The following is a 14,066-nucleotide window of genomic DNA, read 5'->3' on the forward strand; positions in this document are numbered from 1 at the left end:
CTGGTGTTTATTTCATGGAACTGTGAGTTGGATGAGTTACTTTGTGTAAAGTGTTCAGCACAGCATCATCACAGTGATAATTTCAAATGTGATCTGTAATCACATGCCACCACCATGCAAGGTTTAGTGACAAGAGAGCATGGACTTTGACTCCCAGAGCTGAGTCTGGTGAGGAGCACAGAGGTGGACAGGCAGGAACATGACTCCTCCATGGCTGGAGGAACAAGAGTTCCCAGAAGGAAACGATCAGCAGCAGGATGGCCTGGTGACTGGGGCTGAAGAGGATTTGGATCTGACACCTGCTGTCATTCCTCAAGCCTCAGATTGAGGGGTTGGCAGGCACAAGTGGGGGGTGATGCGGCTCTCTCCGGAGGTTTCCTTGAGAAAGGAAGGGCAGGTGCTGAATAGGAGCTGTAGGGACTGATGGGTAAAGGTAGGGAGTGGGGGGAGGGATGTATTTACACGGAAAAAATCATGCTAGTTGGAAATCAGTTTTGACCGTTCAAACACACTCCAGTACTTCTACAAAGCAGCCCCTGGTTTTATTCCAGTTTGCTACTTTATGTATTCATGAGTATTAAAACACCAATCATTAAACTTCCTGTAATTCAGAGTTTTCACTTTAATTTGGAGGAAAATCGGCATAATCAATATAAAGCAGGCTGTATCAAGAAAGCGCTTAAGTACTGCCCATGAATATCCCTGACGTTGTAGAGCACTAACTTAGATCTTGCTGTTTCCTACTAAGAGAGGCGTTGCAGAAGTAGTGTATGTGCAGACGATGGAGAGGTCGGCTTCTCTGTAAGGTCAGTAGGAGTCTGCAATGAGCTGCTAAAGCTAAATCACTCTCGAATGAGTACCTAAGCTCTGCCACAAATCCATGGTGTGACCTGGGGCAGATCACGGGGCCCTCTGGAATTCCGTTTTCTGGTCTGTCATCTCTGGAGGTGGGGAAGGAGAGTTTGTCAAGGGTTCTGCCCCAAACACTTAAGAGGAAGAGTGCCTGAGGCCTCTTTGTCTGCTTTGTGCCAGGTACCCGGTCAAGTGCTTGGAGAAGTGTGGTAAGCAAGGGCCAGAGGTCCCTGCTCTCATGGAGCAGATAGTCTTGTGGGGAAGGCCCACATGAATTACGTGGTTACCAGCACAGTGGACCACCCGCATGGGTGGCAAGGACCCGGGAGGACGAGCCCCCGGCACACGGAGGGCCTGTGATAATGGCAAGCAGGAAGATGATGCACAAGGGAAACAGTGTGGCCTGAGTTGGACACGTGGGGGAAGCAGCCACAGTGATGGGCAGAAGATGCTGGCACACTGCCGTGGAAGGTGCCCCAGTTCTCCCAGTGCAGCCCGGGAGTAAGGAGAGCAGAGTAACAAACACTGATACAAACAGCTCCTAACATGCAGACAGATTTAAGTTGTCACCCATGTCTGCACCTATGAGTCATGCCCTTCGTGGAGCCACCTTTGAGAAGGAAGGACAGCGGTGGCCCTGTGCATTTGCAGTTTGGTAGAGAGAACTGGCATTCATCACATCTGCGCTGTGGTCTGAGTTTGCCGCTTAGCAGCAGTGTGATCTTGGGCAAGTCCTATTCCCTTTCTGGGCCTCGCTTTCTTCCGCTATAAAATGTGGGCATTAGAGCTGGGACGGTTAGGAGGAGGTGGTCTAAGACGGTGGATCCTGGCCACGGCTGCATATAAGAATCACCTGGAAGCTGCCAAAAATATTCACGCCTGGGCCTGCCCACCCCAGACCAGTTAAGTCGAAATCCCCAGGGTGGGGCCCAGGAATTAGAGTTGCACACCTATAGCTCAACAACCATTGTGTAGCATACACTGCAACAAAACCCTATGTGTTTTTCTAGCTCCCACATCCTTGCTTCATATTAAGGCATTTTTATTTAGAAGTTTTGAGAGGTGTGATGAAAAAAAACTTGGGCTTGAAAACAAGCTTGGAGACATCTCAGCATTTCCACCAGCCTTTCTGGACCTGTCTCATGAACAAAATAGGAAAAATGAGGTGTTCCCTATAAGATTGTTCTGAAGATTAATTCAGATAATGCACATGTCACACAGTGCTTGGAACAGAGATGCTTTACAGATGTTCAGTGATGAATGTGTTTGTATGAGGAAAGGGCTGTTATTCATATTTTAAGAGGTTTTTTTTTTTCCTTTTAGACTTGTAAAGTACCCCCAAATGGAATATGGGCAAAGAATATTAAAAGAACATGTACAGGGGCGCCTGGGTGGCTCAGTTGGTTAAGCGACTGCCTTCAGCTCAGGTCATGTTCCCAGGGTCCTGGGATCGAGTCCCGCATCGGGCTCTCTGCTCTGCGGGGAGCCTGCTTCTCCCTCTCCCACTCCCCCTGCTTGTGTTCCCTCTCTCGCTGTGTCTCTCTCTGTCAAATAAGTAAAATCTTTAAAAAATAAAAATAAAAAAATAAAAGAACATGTGCAGATAAAGAAGCCCAAAGCTATTAAACATATTTTACATCCCCATTAATTAAGGAAATTGAAATTGAAACGGTGATTGGCAAAGACAGCAGAAAGGATGTCCATGCCCTGCTAGGGAGAGGAAAATTGCATCCCCAAAATGTACCGCTTTCCAGTGTCCACATTTATATGTTGTACTCTTTGGTCCAACAGTATTGCTTCTATGAACAAAAATACAAGTGGGAAAAATACATGTGAAAGAATATTTCTTGTACAGGTATTTGTAATTGAGAAAAATTGGAAATAACTTGAATGTCCATCAATAAAAGATAGGTTAAATTATGGTATAACTACATGAAAGAATACTGTTCACCCTTTAAAAATATGTGGGTAGCTTTACATGTATTGATACGGAGAGATGTCCATGATTTATTGCTCTGTGAAAACAGCTACAAACAGTATTCACATAGCCCTTGGTTGGCTTTCCAGCTTCTGGCTTCAGCTCAGATCAGCCTTGTGGTGTTGACGGTCACGGGTGCCTTGGCCATGGGGGCTGCTCACCGATGGTTTAGGAACTGTGGGCTCTCTAGGAGGGCCGTGGAAGTTCGGTTTGCATGAAGGCTTTGGAGCCTTTTAGGACAGACAGGAAAGAAGGGTTTAGAACGTGGGACATAAGAATCCAGTTGAAGCAAGACAGGGAGGTGAGGAGGGGAAAACACCCCTAAGAGGGGGCGGGGCAAAGCAGAACATATACTCCCAAATGGGGTCACCATTTAGGCTTTTACCAAAAGTGAACATGATAGGGCTTCGGGGGAAATTCAGCAAATGCCAGTCCTCATCAGACAGCCTCTCAGACTGCTGCTCCTTCCCCTTCAACAGCGTCATTTGCTCCTGGTTTTTCGTGGGGGGAGGGGGAAGAAGGAGGGGCAAGAAAATCACAGAGGTTCCTGGCCCCAGCCCTGACAGGCAGCAGGGGTCACTGGCCAGGAACCACACCCCAACTTCCTGAGGCCGGTGTGGGGATGAAAGGGCACTCTTGTTCCTACCTTTGAAGCTGAAGGTCAATGATGCTCGGTCAGTGAAAGTTAGAAAAGCAATAATAATAATTTTTTTTTTTGAAAGGCAGAAATCTTAGAAATATGAACACCTGGAAACACGGGGGTAGTCAGATGCCTCATACTCTTTTCCTGCTGCATGAGTCAATATTGGATTTAAGGGCTTCTATTTAAAAGTCCATCTGGGAAGCCAATCTTTTCCTCCCTGGCTGGCCCTGATGGAAAACAATGGCAGGTGTTTGTTGGTACCAGAAAGGGGTAGAAGAGGTTTTAAGCCCGGACTTGTGCCATATTTTAAATATCACTGGATGCTCCATTAGTCCAGGGTAGGCTATTCCTTTGGATTTTATGGATCAGTAAAATAAATATTCCCCAAGATTTGAGGCACTGTCATAGGGCTGTCCATTTTTATTTTTCAAACAGGTTTACTAAAAATAGGATAAAGACTTACACATGAAAAAAAAGAAAGCATAAACTCAAAAAACATTCTTTACATTGAATATAGTTACCCTTTTAATATACTGATTTTTTTTAACACCTCATTGCAGGCAGGCAAAACGGTATGGCTCAGCTCTGATGCACACATCAGCATTTAAAGGCCACTGAATTAGTGTCTCAACCCCAGATGATATGATTAGATTGTTGTGGTTTGTAGAAAATTAAATTCTTTAGCCAAACCAGATGCTAAGCTTCTGCCCAGAATCAATATGCTATTAGAAGTCCCGGAAACTAATAAACATACCATAACTATTAATTTATGGATAGGTTGTTGGCAAATAACCTCAGAGAAGGAATCCAGGCTTGAAACAGCCAGCTCTTGGAACACCAGATGGAGTGTGCAAGTTTAATCAGAGTCCTGGGAAGGGATCTGTGCCGTGCGTTTTAAAAATCCACTGTAATCTATGAGTTAAATCTGAGATGTGCTGAGAGAAGCATAGAGAAGTAGAACCTAACTGAAGCTGATACAGGAAATCATAACTCATGCAAAGAAACGCAGGTGTTAGGTTTACCGTGAAGTATGTTGATGAGAAGCAGGGACAATGGACCTCTCCAGAATCTTGTCACCAGGCAGCTTCACCAGAACACATGAGGCCAAAAGGAACCTGGCCTGAGCAAGCAGATGTCCCCCATTTCGAGTGGCAGAGCTGACACTCTGTGCCTGTTGGGGCACCTCGCAAGATGATGGGCTACAGCCAAGCCCAGGAGGCTTGTCTGTCTGTGGCAGGCTCAACCCCTAACACTCTTCCCGTTATGTGATGGGTAGTTTACAGATGAAGAAACAAGCCCAGATTTGTCCAGTGACTTGACCTCGAGCAAAGGACCAGAGCTCACCTTTCCCCACCGCAACTCCATCCCACAGCAGATGGAAGGTGGACTGTGGCCAGAGAGCCCTCTGCCCAACGGGGAAGAGGACAGAAACCCAGTCACATGTGGAACCAACCAGCCAGCAAGCCCTGGCACCAATAGTCAAGAAATGGCATTTTGGCCCAGTTAATATGGGTGAAAATAGCTTACCGACATTTAAGATTTAACTGCAGCTCCGTGTAGATTGGTCTGTGTAATGATGTCCCTAAGTAACTCTACATTCATTCATTCAACACAGTGTTATTGGACGCCTGCTGTGTGTCCCTCGGAATAAATGAGTGTCCATCAGAATAAAGTGACATTTTGGTTTACTACACTCCCAATTAAAAAAAAAAAAAACCTATTTGAAGTCCAATACGCCTGACTGTATTATTGCAATAACTTGCTACTCAACGGCACGATCTCAAATTGTACCTTTAAAGCCCACTCGGATTATGTCTTTCTCCTGCTTTACACACCTTCAGAGGCTACCCATGACCATCAAATTGAATGTCCTCACTCAGCCTGGCTTTCGAGGTGGCCCATGACCTGGCTCTGTTTGGAGCCCCAGCCTTCCTGGAAATGACTCCGTGGTGCGCTGGGGGGTAGCAAAGTTGGATGTTTGGGTGAGAAGTAATGGGCTTTGCTGGCATAAGAGATCAGCAAAGAGCTGGACTCTTAGCTTTGTGCTCCAAACTCCACAGCACTCTACAGTGGGAAGGCCACCTTCCACGGTGCCCAGGTCCATCACCCGCCAGGCCACTGGCAAAATTACAGAGCATGGTTTGCCTTTAGTGTTCTCCACACCCTTCCTGTCTAATCTGTAACGCTTCGTACCTCCTCCTGCATCTGAGACTCTCACCACTTCTGGAATCACTCTCTTGCAGACGTTAACATATTTATATTCAAATAAGGGTGTCAAATCTCAGTTATGGGTATCTATCTGGTGGCTTAGAGTTTTCATAGACCTTGCTCTTCTTACAGTTTCAAGGTAGAAACTTTTTAGGAAAGAGTCAGTTTTTAAGTTGGAAGCTAGACTGCACCATCTATTGTCCAAGTCGCTGATTCTTTTTTTTTTTTTTTTTAAGATTTTATTTATTTGAGAGAGAGAGGGCAGGAGAGAGAGAGAGAGCAGAGGGGAGGGGCAGAGGCAGAGGGAGAAGCAGGCTCCCTGCTGGGCAGGGAGCCCGACACAGGGCTCGATCCCAGACCCTGGGATTATGACCTGAGCTGAATGAAGTCAGACACTCAACCAACTGAGCTACCCAGGCGCCCCCAAGTCACTGAATCTTGAATTTTTAATTTTAATGTGCATAGAAATCACCTGGGGGGGGTGATTTTAAGATAAAATCTTAAAAAAAAAACAGAAAGAAAAGAAATCACCTGGGGATCTTGCTGAAATGCAATTTGCTCCGAGGTTCTCTAGCCCTTCCGAGCTCCCAGGTGATGTTGATGCAGCTAGACAGGGGACCACGCTATGAATAACAGAAAGAAGTTCAAGTTCCTGAGCCCCATCCCACCCATGCCAGGGGGCCAAGCATTTTCCTGGGGCCTGAGGCAGCTGGCCAGTGTGGCTCATAAAGCACATAGTAGTTGGCCTCTGCAGAGCTCATGGCCATCAGTGAGATGGCTGTATGTCTTCTCCATCTGAGTCTCTGCAGACTTCATTCATTTCACAGCCCTGCGCCTTTGGAGGCTCTAGTCTGGCTGTTGGAGATGGTGCTTCTCCTCTGTAGAAGGCCACTCAGCAAGTTCTTGAGGAGAAAGGGTAAAGCATTGCCCTTTGGGGGTTCCTGAGGCAGCTTCCTGCAAGTGAAAGAAGTACCTGTTGCCATTTCCTCCCTAACACATAATTTTTCTTCCTTTTCTACCATCTGAGCAGCAGCTCCTGGGTGTATGATACTCAGCCCTCCTTTACTTCTATCTGTGTGTTTCTATGGAAAAGGAAGATGATAAAATTTAGCTAGAGCAGGCTGTAGTTGGGAAGTTATAACCTACCTAATTCCTTAATTAAGCTATCAATTAAAGCTATGTCTGTACCACCTGCTATGCCTGGGCCTCGTGCCATGTGGTGGATGCCAACTCTGACAAACCCATCCCTCCGAACCCAGAGCTCCTGACTCGTTTGTTTCCAGTAAATCTTTAGTCATCGCTCTCCTGGCCTTCCCCCATCACTTTTTCCTAAAGTACTTTTTGAAGTTCACATGCAGATAGGTTGCCCAACCCCATTCGTCATGCATATGGGGTTACAGAATGTCGGCCTCTGCCAGCAGATTTCAGCTGGGCCTTCTGAAGGTTATAACTTCTGCAACTTCTCTGTTGACCATCCGGCAAGGAGCCAACCGCCTTTCTTGCCGTAGAGGCCCTGAGCTTCACCCCAGAGAGAGGCATGGAGTAGACTGCTCCGAAAGAAAAAATGGAGTCAAGGACACAGGAAAATGAGGCTCCTCTGAAGGTAAGCTCCATTACAAACTTCTGTTACCTAGGTGGATGTTAAATAGGCATTTGTTGAAAGAGTGGATGAGTGAAAATAAGCAAGAAGAAAAAAGCTGTTGTATATGAAGCACGGTTGTCATTGCCAAATGCCTTTGTTGTTTTCCTGTTTTCCCCCTCGTTGCCTGTATGGCTCTTGTCTGGAATAGCTGGGCTCTCTGAGACATCTGCGATGTCACCCTCCCGAGAAGGTGAGGAGTAGCTCAGTTCACGGGGTCGCGGCAAGTTCCTCAGCTGTAGAGTGGTCCCTGCAGGTCGTGGGGCTTGTGGACCTGGTCCATGTCAGAGTTTATGGGATTAAAACCCATAAACTGTGACCCCCCCCCGCCCCAGCTCAGCATGCTTTGTGATTTATCAAGCTGTTGACTGACACATCTGGGAAATGTTTACTCCACTGTGAGTAACTCAGAGACCTGCCACTGACTGCGTCAGAGGGCCTCCCTAAGAACTAGCATCCCAGAGGTGAGACTTGACCTCTAACTCTGCTCTATTCTTCACCTTGGGCGAGCATCTTTATCAAAGAGATGAACTCTAACCCCCACATGCAAATGAGGATGATGCCTACCACCAGCAGGAGGCGGAGCCACATGCTAATGGTGATTCCACTGTACCTGCACCTAGTGAAAGATGAGGGGAAAGGTACCCATGGGGCCGCCATCTTTCCCTTCCCTACTGAAGAAGTACAAACGTTTTCTCCATTTTAGTTTCAAAACCAAGCAAGGATCCACACATGATCAGCTTGGGTATTTTCTAGGTCATTTAAAGCAAAGAAATAGTATGCTGTATTCCCTTCCCCCGCCTCCTCCAGTGAATGCTTATTGAGCATTTGGCATGTATTAGGCACTGTTTCTAGGTACTGGGAATACAGCAGTGTACAACAGACCCCACACCCTCCTGGGCTTACATTCCATTCCAGGAGGGGAAACAAGGCAAAGTCAATAATACACAGTGTGGTAGACAGTGAGAAGGGCTATGGCAAAAATGAAAGCATGGGGGAGGGAAAGAGAGAGTTGGGAGGGGTTGCAATTATAATTAAGATGATTGGCAAAGACCTCCTGGAGAAGTTGACTGGAAGAAGCTGAGGAAGCAAGCCATTCAGATATTTGTTAAGAAAAAAAAAAAAAAGAGTCTTTGAGACAGAAGGGATAGCCAGTGCAAATGTTCTGAAGCAGGAGCAGGCCTGGTGTGCTTGAGGAACCAAAGGAAGGCCAGAGAAGCCAAATCCAACAATGTGCCGGAGGCCGGGTGGGGAGGGGGTGGTGTGGTGGTGGTGAGAGAGAGATGGGAGAGAGAAGTCCAGAACAGGGGCCAGATCATTAGATCCTGAGGTCATTAGGACTGGGCTTTCATCTGAGAATGATCAGAAACCACTGGTTATTGAGAAAACAGTTGATGTGACTTCTGTTTAACCACAGTTCTCCTGGCAGTGGGTCAAAAAGCCGGTCAGGGCAGTCTGCACATCTCGGCCGGGAACTAAGGGGGTTGGTGATGAGAGCTTGGACAAGGTAAGAGAAGCCAGTGGTGAGAAGTGGTCAGTTCTGAATCTATTTTGAAGGTAGAATCAAAATGCACTGCCAGTCAGTTGCACGTGGAACGTGAGAGAAGGAAAGGAGACGGCATCCCCCCAGCAGTTTGGGGGTTTTTCGGCTAAGTGGAAGGATAATGTGCCATCAGCCAGGATGGGGACGATGTGGGAGGCATGGAGGGGATGCAAAGAGCTCAGTGCAGGGCATATTAAACTTGGGATAGGATGTCAGGAGAGTAAGAAAAGCGTACCTTCATTGAGCTCTTCTTGTACGTCAGGCACGGGGTGAAACATCTCGCATATATCGTCCAACGTACTCCTTACGACAGCGCTGTGACCATCTCTGTTTTAGAGATGACAAAACTCGCAGTTGTGCCCATTCGCAGCCATACAAGACCTCACGCCACTATAACAACAAAAAGTAGATCTTTTCCCTTTAAATTTTCTGTCCTGGCCGCACAACTTCCTGGTTGGCATTGGCTCATCAGCCTGTTAATGAAGATAAGAGTTTGCTTCTTGCTCCTTGCTTCTACTGAACAGTGAGAGATTATCAGCTTTGTTCTGCTCCTGGAGCCTTGTCGATGCTCCATAAACAGTAGCATGAGGGAGGGAGGAAGCATGTGGAAGTTGTAGGCACCAGCCAGCCATGCCTGGACCTGACGGGGCTCCTTGTGAGTGGAGGAGCCCAGGGATGGGGTACATCAGCTCACCAGGCGCATGGTGGGTGCATGAGAGAGCTAAGCTTGGCAACTCAAGAGAACAGAGCATTCAAGTTAGCAACCAAGTGACCAGCTGGGCTTTGTAACTACAGGTGTCTCAAATAGAAAGTAAGAGTCAGCCCCAAGGAGGCGAGCAGCATGAAGCGAAGTGTGAGCAATGGGGGCGGAGAGGCTGTTCAAGGCTAAGTCTGTGAGACCAGGTGTGCTTAGGTGTTCCTTTGTAGGTGAGCTCCTCTAGCTGGGGGAGTTTTCAAGAGGCCAAGAGTGTGTGCTGAGAAAAAGAGAAGTAGAAAGGGCTCTGGTGGTGCCCCACTCAAGGATTGTATTAGTTAGCTATGGCCAAGTAACAAATCACCCCAAACCTCATGGCTTGAAACAACCATGAACATTTATTATGTCACCCAGTTCAGGAGCAGCTGAGAGCATCTCAGAGGCTTCTTTACTCCCATGCATGGCACCTGGGCGGGAAGAGCTGGAGCTCCTTGTCCTCAGGCATCTCTCTATGTGGTCTCCACTCATGGTCTTTCCAGCATGGCATCTTCCAGATGGTGACACTTCCTATATGGCAGCTCAGGGTTCCAAAGATGTATGTCCCCAGAGAGAGAGAGAGAGAGAGAGAGACAACCAGGAGGAAGCCATACCCCTTTTCTGGCCTTGCCTTGGGAGACAGGCAGCCATGTCTCCTGCTGTGGTCTGTCAGGAGCAAGCCCCGCCACCCCCCACCCCCAGCCTTTCTTCACAGGGAGGGGAATCAGACTCCACCTTTTGTCGAGAGGTGTATTTAAGAATTTTCTGGCATGTTTCATAACCGCACAGAAGCCTGTGACATAGTCTGGCGTCCTCCTAATTATGCTTGTGTCAGTAGGAAGTCTCTTGGTCCCTGCAGTGGCTGGGGATTCACAACGGATGTGTGGAGGGATGATGCAACACGCGGACAAGGAGCTCGATTTTCTGAGACGAGATACTGTGCCTACGTGGGTACCAGGAAGACTCCCAGGCCTAGAAACACTGTTTTCTGTGACTCAGGATGGCTTATATCGAGTAGATTGTGAAGTAGTGACCCCACAGGGGTACAAGGTGGTGTTAGGGAATGCAGGAAACAAGAAAGGGGCCTTGACTTTGGCGTGTGTTTGATTTGTGAAGGCCTGTCCTTGGAAGACAGTGGTGTTCTAAACCTGCTGTCGCCACCAGTTAGTTGTCTCCACGACTGTTAAAACCATTGGCAGTCGAGTGCCGGCACCACCAGACCCTCGTTCTACTGACCCCAGTGTGAATGGCGCTTGGGGTTCCGCGTGTGGAAATTGGACTATGGATAATTGTTTTGTTAGAGGGGAATTGGGAGGTGTAGCGCATTCAAATGTATTTCCGAGCAGTATTCGGAAGCCTCCTGTAAGGACACTGATTGCAGGCGATGTTTGCCTGATGCCAGCTAATTAGGAAAAGCCATTCTGAGCCTAGCTTGAGCGAGCCCAGGGAAAGATAAACAGAGTCGCTGTAGCTGGTGCATCGCCGCTCCCCAGCGAAGCTCGCAGTCTCCTTACCCTTGATCGAGTTTATTCTATGCACAGACTTCTGCTAAAGGCCGCCGTGTCCCAGCGTGCCGGGCCATCGCCAAAGCGGAGTAGCACTAATAGCAGGAGTTCTATCTGCTGCTGCTGAATGAGCAAGAGGAACCTGACCGTCACCAGGAGTGAGTCCTTGGACCGTTTGGCATGGTCCGCAAGTGGGTCCAGACATCACCACTGCGGGATCCATGCGGGCTGGTGGGGCTTTTCCACTTTGGGGTCCAGCATTCCAGACCGACTTGTTCGAGGCCAGGCAGATGCCTGTGAGGTCAGACCCCAGGCAAGCATCTCTTAACGTGGGGTCGGTGGGATGTCATCAGGTGAATAGTGCAAGTGTTAGGCAAGAATAAGTTAATCAGTATGCAAATAAAAGAAGAGAGAAAGAGAAAGTGAGCAAATATATTTGGAGAACTGGGCTCAAGAAAGGGAGTTTTTTCACTTCTTTTGAAACAGGATCTCTCAGAGCCTTTAATCTGCCACTATGCACTGTGCCTGCCCGAAAGGAGATGAGGCGTTTTCCACGCCTCATTTGACCAGTGGAACCATCTGCCTGTGACCACTTTGGGTGACTAAGTATTCTAGCAACGACTTCGAGATGTGCTGTCCTCCACCAGAGCTGCATGAAGGGTAGCCCCAGACCGGTGGTCTGCTGTGGGGGAAGTACAGAAATTGAGAGAAAACTCTTAGCATCTTTTCTAGCAAATGCACAGAGTATTTTGTATTTGCCTGTTGAGCCTGAAAACAATGTCGTGGGGCTTATATTTTGTATTTCTTTTTTTATTATTATTAATTTTATGTTCCTAGTAGTTGACTTTTAGGACAATTTACAGAAAATATCCATCTGCAACACACTGAAAATGTACAAAAGCTGTCCTTGCCTTCATAATCTGAGAGCACGCCCACCAATATCTAGATCTTTCAGGCACCACATCAAGAGTGCAAAGGTTATCCCGGAGGGGCTCTGGCCTATCTCCTAGCATTCCCTATCCCTGCCTGTCGTGGCCCATCCACCCTGTGGCCCAGAACGAGGAGCCACGGCATGTGCCTCGTCTGAAGAGCAGTTCAGGAAGGGCCAGAAGGAGACAGCCTTGGCCCCATGCGACCTGCCACGTGTAGCCCCGCTCACGTGCCCGTCGCCCTCCCACCCTGGGAATATTGCTGACAGCTCTTTGAAAACTTAAGAAAGTATGACAGGCTTTCAGGAATGGTGACTTCCCACCGTGGCACGGAGGCATGGGAGGATTTAAGCAGCTCGCTTTAAACAAGGCTTGGCTTTTGTTCTCCCTAATCGTGCTGGTCATGTGGGGTTTTTTTTCCCCACAGCTTTCTGAAGTGTTCTCCAATAGAGGACTTCAAGCTTTTAAAAACAGTAATTTTGGTAACAATGGTAATTACTTTAATTGGAGTTCTTTAAAGGTGGATCCTTCTTTCCCACCTCCTCTTAAGACGTGAAGCATGCTGTCACCCATTGCGTCACTCCAAATCAGCGTGGTAGTTTTTCCTCTTTAGAGCTATTAATGGGCAAGGTAGGAGGGGAGTCAAGAAACTTCCAGAACTCACTATTTTTTAGTCTAAAATAATGACAAGTAATTTTTCCCTTGTTTCCCGGAAGTGGTAGATAATCAGCTTTATGTGTAGAAAAATACGCACGTTGCATATGACTGGGCTCCCCAGTTAGGCCTTTCACAGAGGATTAGGGCTCTTAACGCCCCACTGGGCTCCATTTCGTCACAAAGCCTTTGGCACAATCTGTTGGGCTGTCATGTTTCTGGGGGCCTTGTGTAGTTATTAAGTGACATTAGGTAGCCCTGCATAGGGTCTTTTATTCCCAAATAGCCACATTCTTTAGAGTAGTTGTTTGAGCTGCTTGACACACCCTAGGGAAGTAGGCCAAGTATCATAACCTTCCCTTTCTGTAGGAGACGGGTGAAGGGCAGCAGAACCTTCCTGAAGGAACCCTGTGGCTGTGGGGTCAGGGAGCTCACAGTGATACCTCCAAAGACCAGCCTTCCCTCGGGGCCCATCTGGACAACCTCCTCTGCTTACTTCCTTTCCTATGACCATGGGCCAATCCTTTGGCTCTCGGACTTCTGTTTCATGCTAAGTTGTGACGTCCTGATTGGTGTTGGGTGAAACTGCTGTGAAGTGTGTCCATCACACATACCTAGAGCAGAGGAAGCCTGGGGAGCTTTGAACTTGGCCTCTGCAGCTCCTTCTGGATTGTGACGAGCAAAAGCAAGTAATTTGCATTGTCTGGTTGTCATTCATTTATGTTTTCACGTCCTTTCTTTGCCCCTTGTCCACATTTTAGGAAGATAATAAATATAAATATTTCCTCTATAATTTTCTTCCCTCCCTATACCTATATCAATTTCTATTTATCTATTGTAGGGGAGGAGAAATTCTCCCCTACCTTCTTTGGGTCTGCAGCTGGGTCTAAAAATTAAATTGACATAAGACAGATTGGCAGGAGAAAAGCATACAAGTTTAATTAAATATTTGTGTGTATGTGGGAGCCATCTTAAGATAATGAAGGCCTGAAGAAGTGACCAGAACAGGAAGTTTTCATACTTTTTAGATAAAGAGACAATAAATTTTTACTTATCAGAAAGACAGAGGGGTTTGGGCTAGGAGTAGTAAATTATGCAGAAGTATCTAGGAAGTTACGGGTCTGTTTAACATTTGCTTGTACAGATCTTTCGGCCTCCATTTCCTGGTCTCTGGTAACAAGAATGTTTCTTTCCTCCTGGGACAGGGCGGGCACTTTCATATGGGAGTTTTACCTTCTGCTTTCAGGAAGAAAAAGGAGGGTCCAAGTGTCTTACACCTGCTGTTTGTTTCTTTCCCTTCCTCCCTCCCTCCCTTCCCTCCTTCCTTCCTTCCTTCCTTCCTTCCTTCCTTCCTTCCTTCCTTCCTTCCTTCCTTCCTTCCTTCC

General features: G+C 47.4%; 1 long non-coding RNA gene across 1 annotated transcript in view; it reads left to right on the forward strand.

The window, feature by feature from the left end:
- Nucleotides 1-6,576: 6,576 nt before the first annotated feature.
- The window catches only part of LOC118021899, a 12,105-nt gene continuing 4,615 nt past the window's right edge, over nt 6,577-14,066 (forward strand). The window contains exon 1 of the long non-coding RNA XR_004682337.1: nt 6,577-7,284. This is a non-coding gene — a long non-coding RNA (uncharacterized LOC118021899). The remainder of the gene's footprint in view (nt 7,285-14,066) is intronic.

The sequence above is a fragment of the Mirounga leonina genome, unplaced genomic scaffold (assembly GCF_011800145.1).
Source record: "Mirounga leonina isolate KUSES-001 unplaced genomic scaffold, KU_Mleo_1.0 Mir_175, whole genome shotgun sequence".
Lineage (NCBI taxonomy): Eukaryota > Metazoa > Chordata > Mammalia > Carnivora > Phocidae > Mirounga > Mirounga leonina.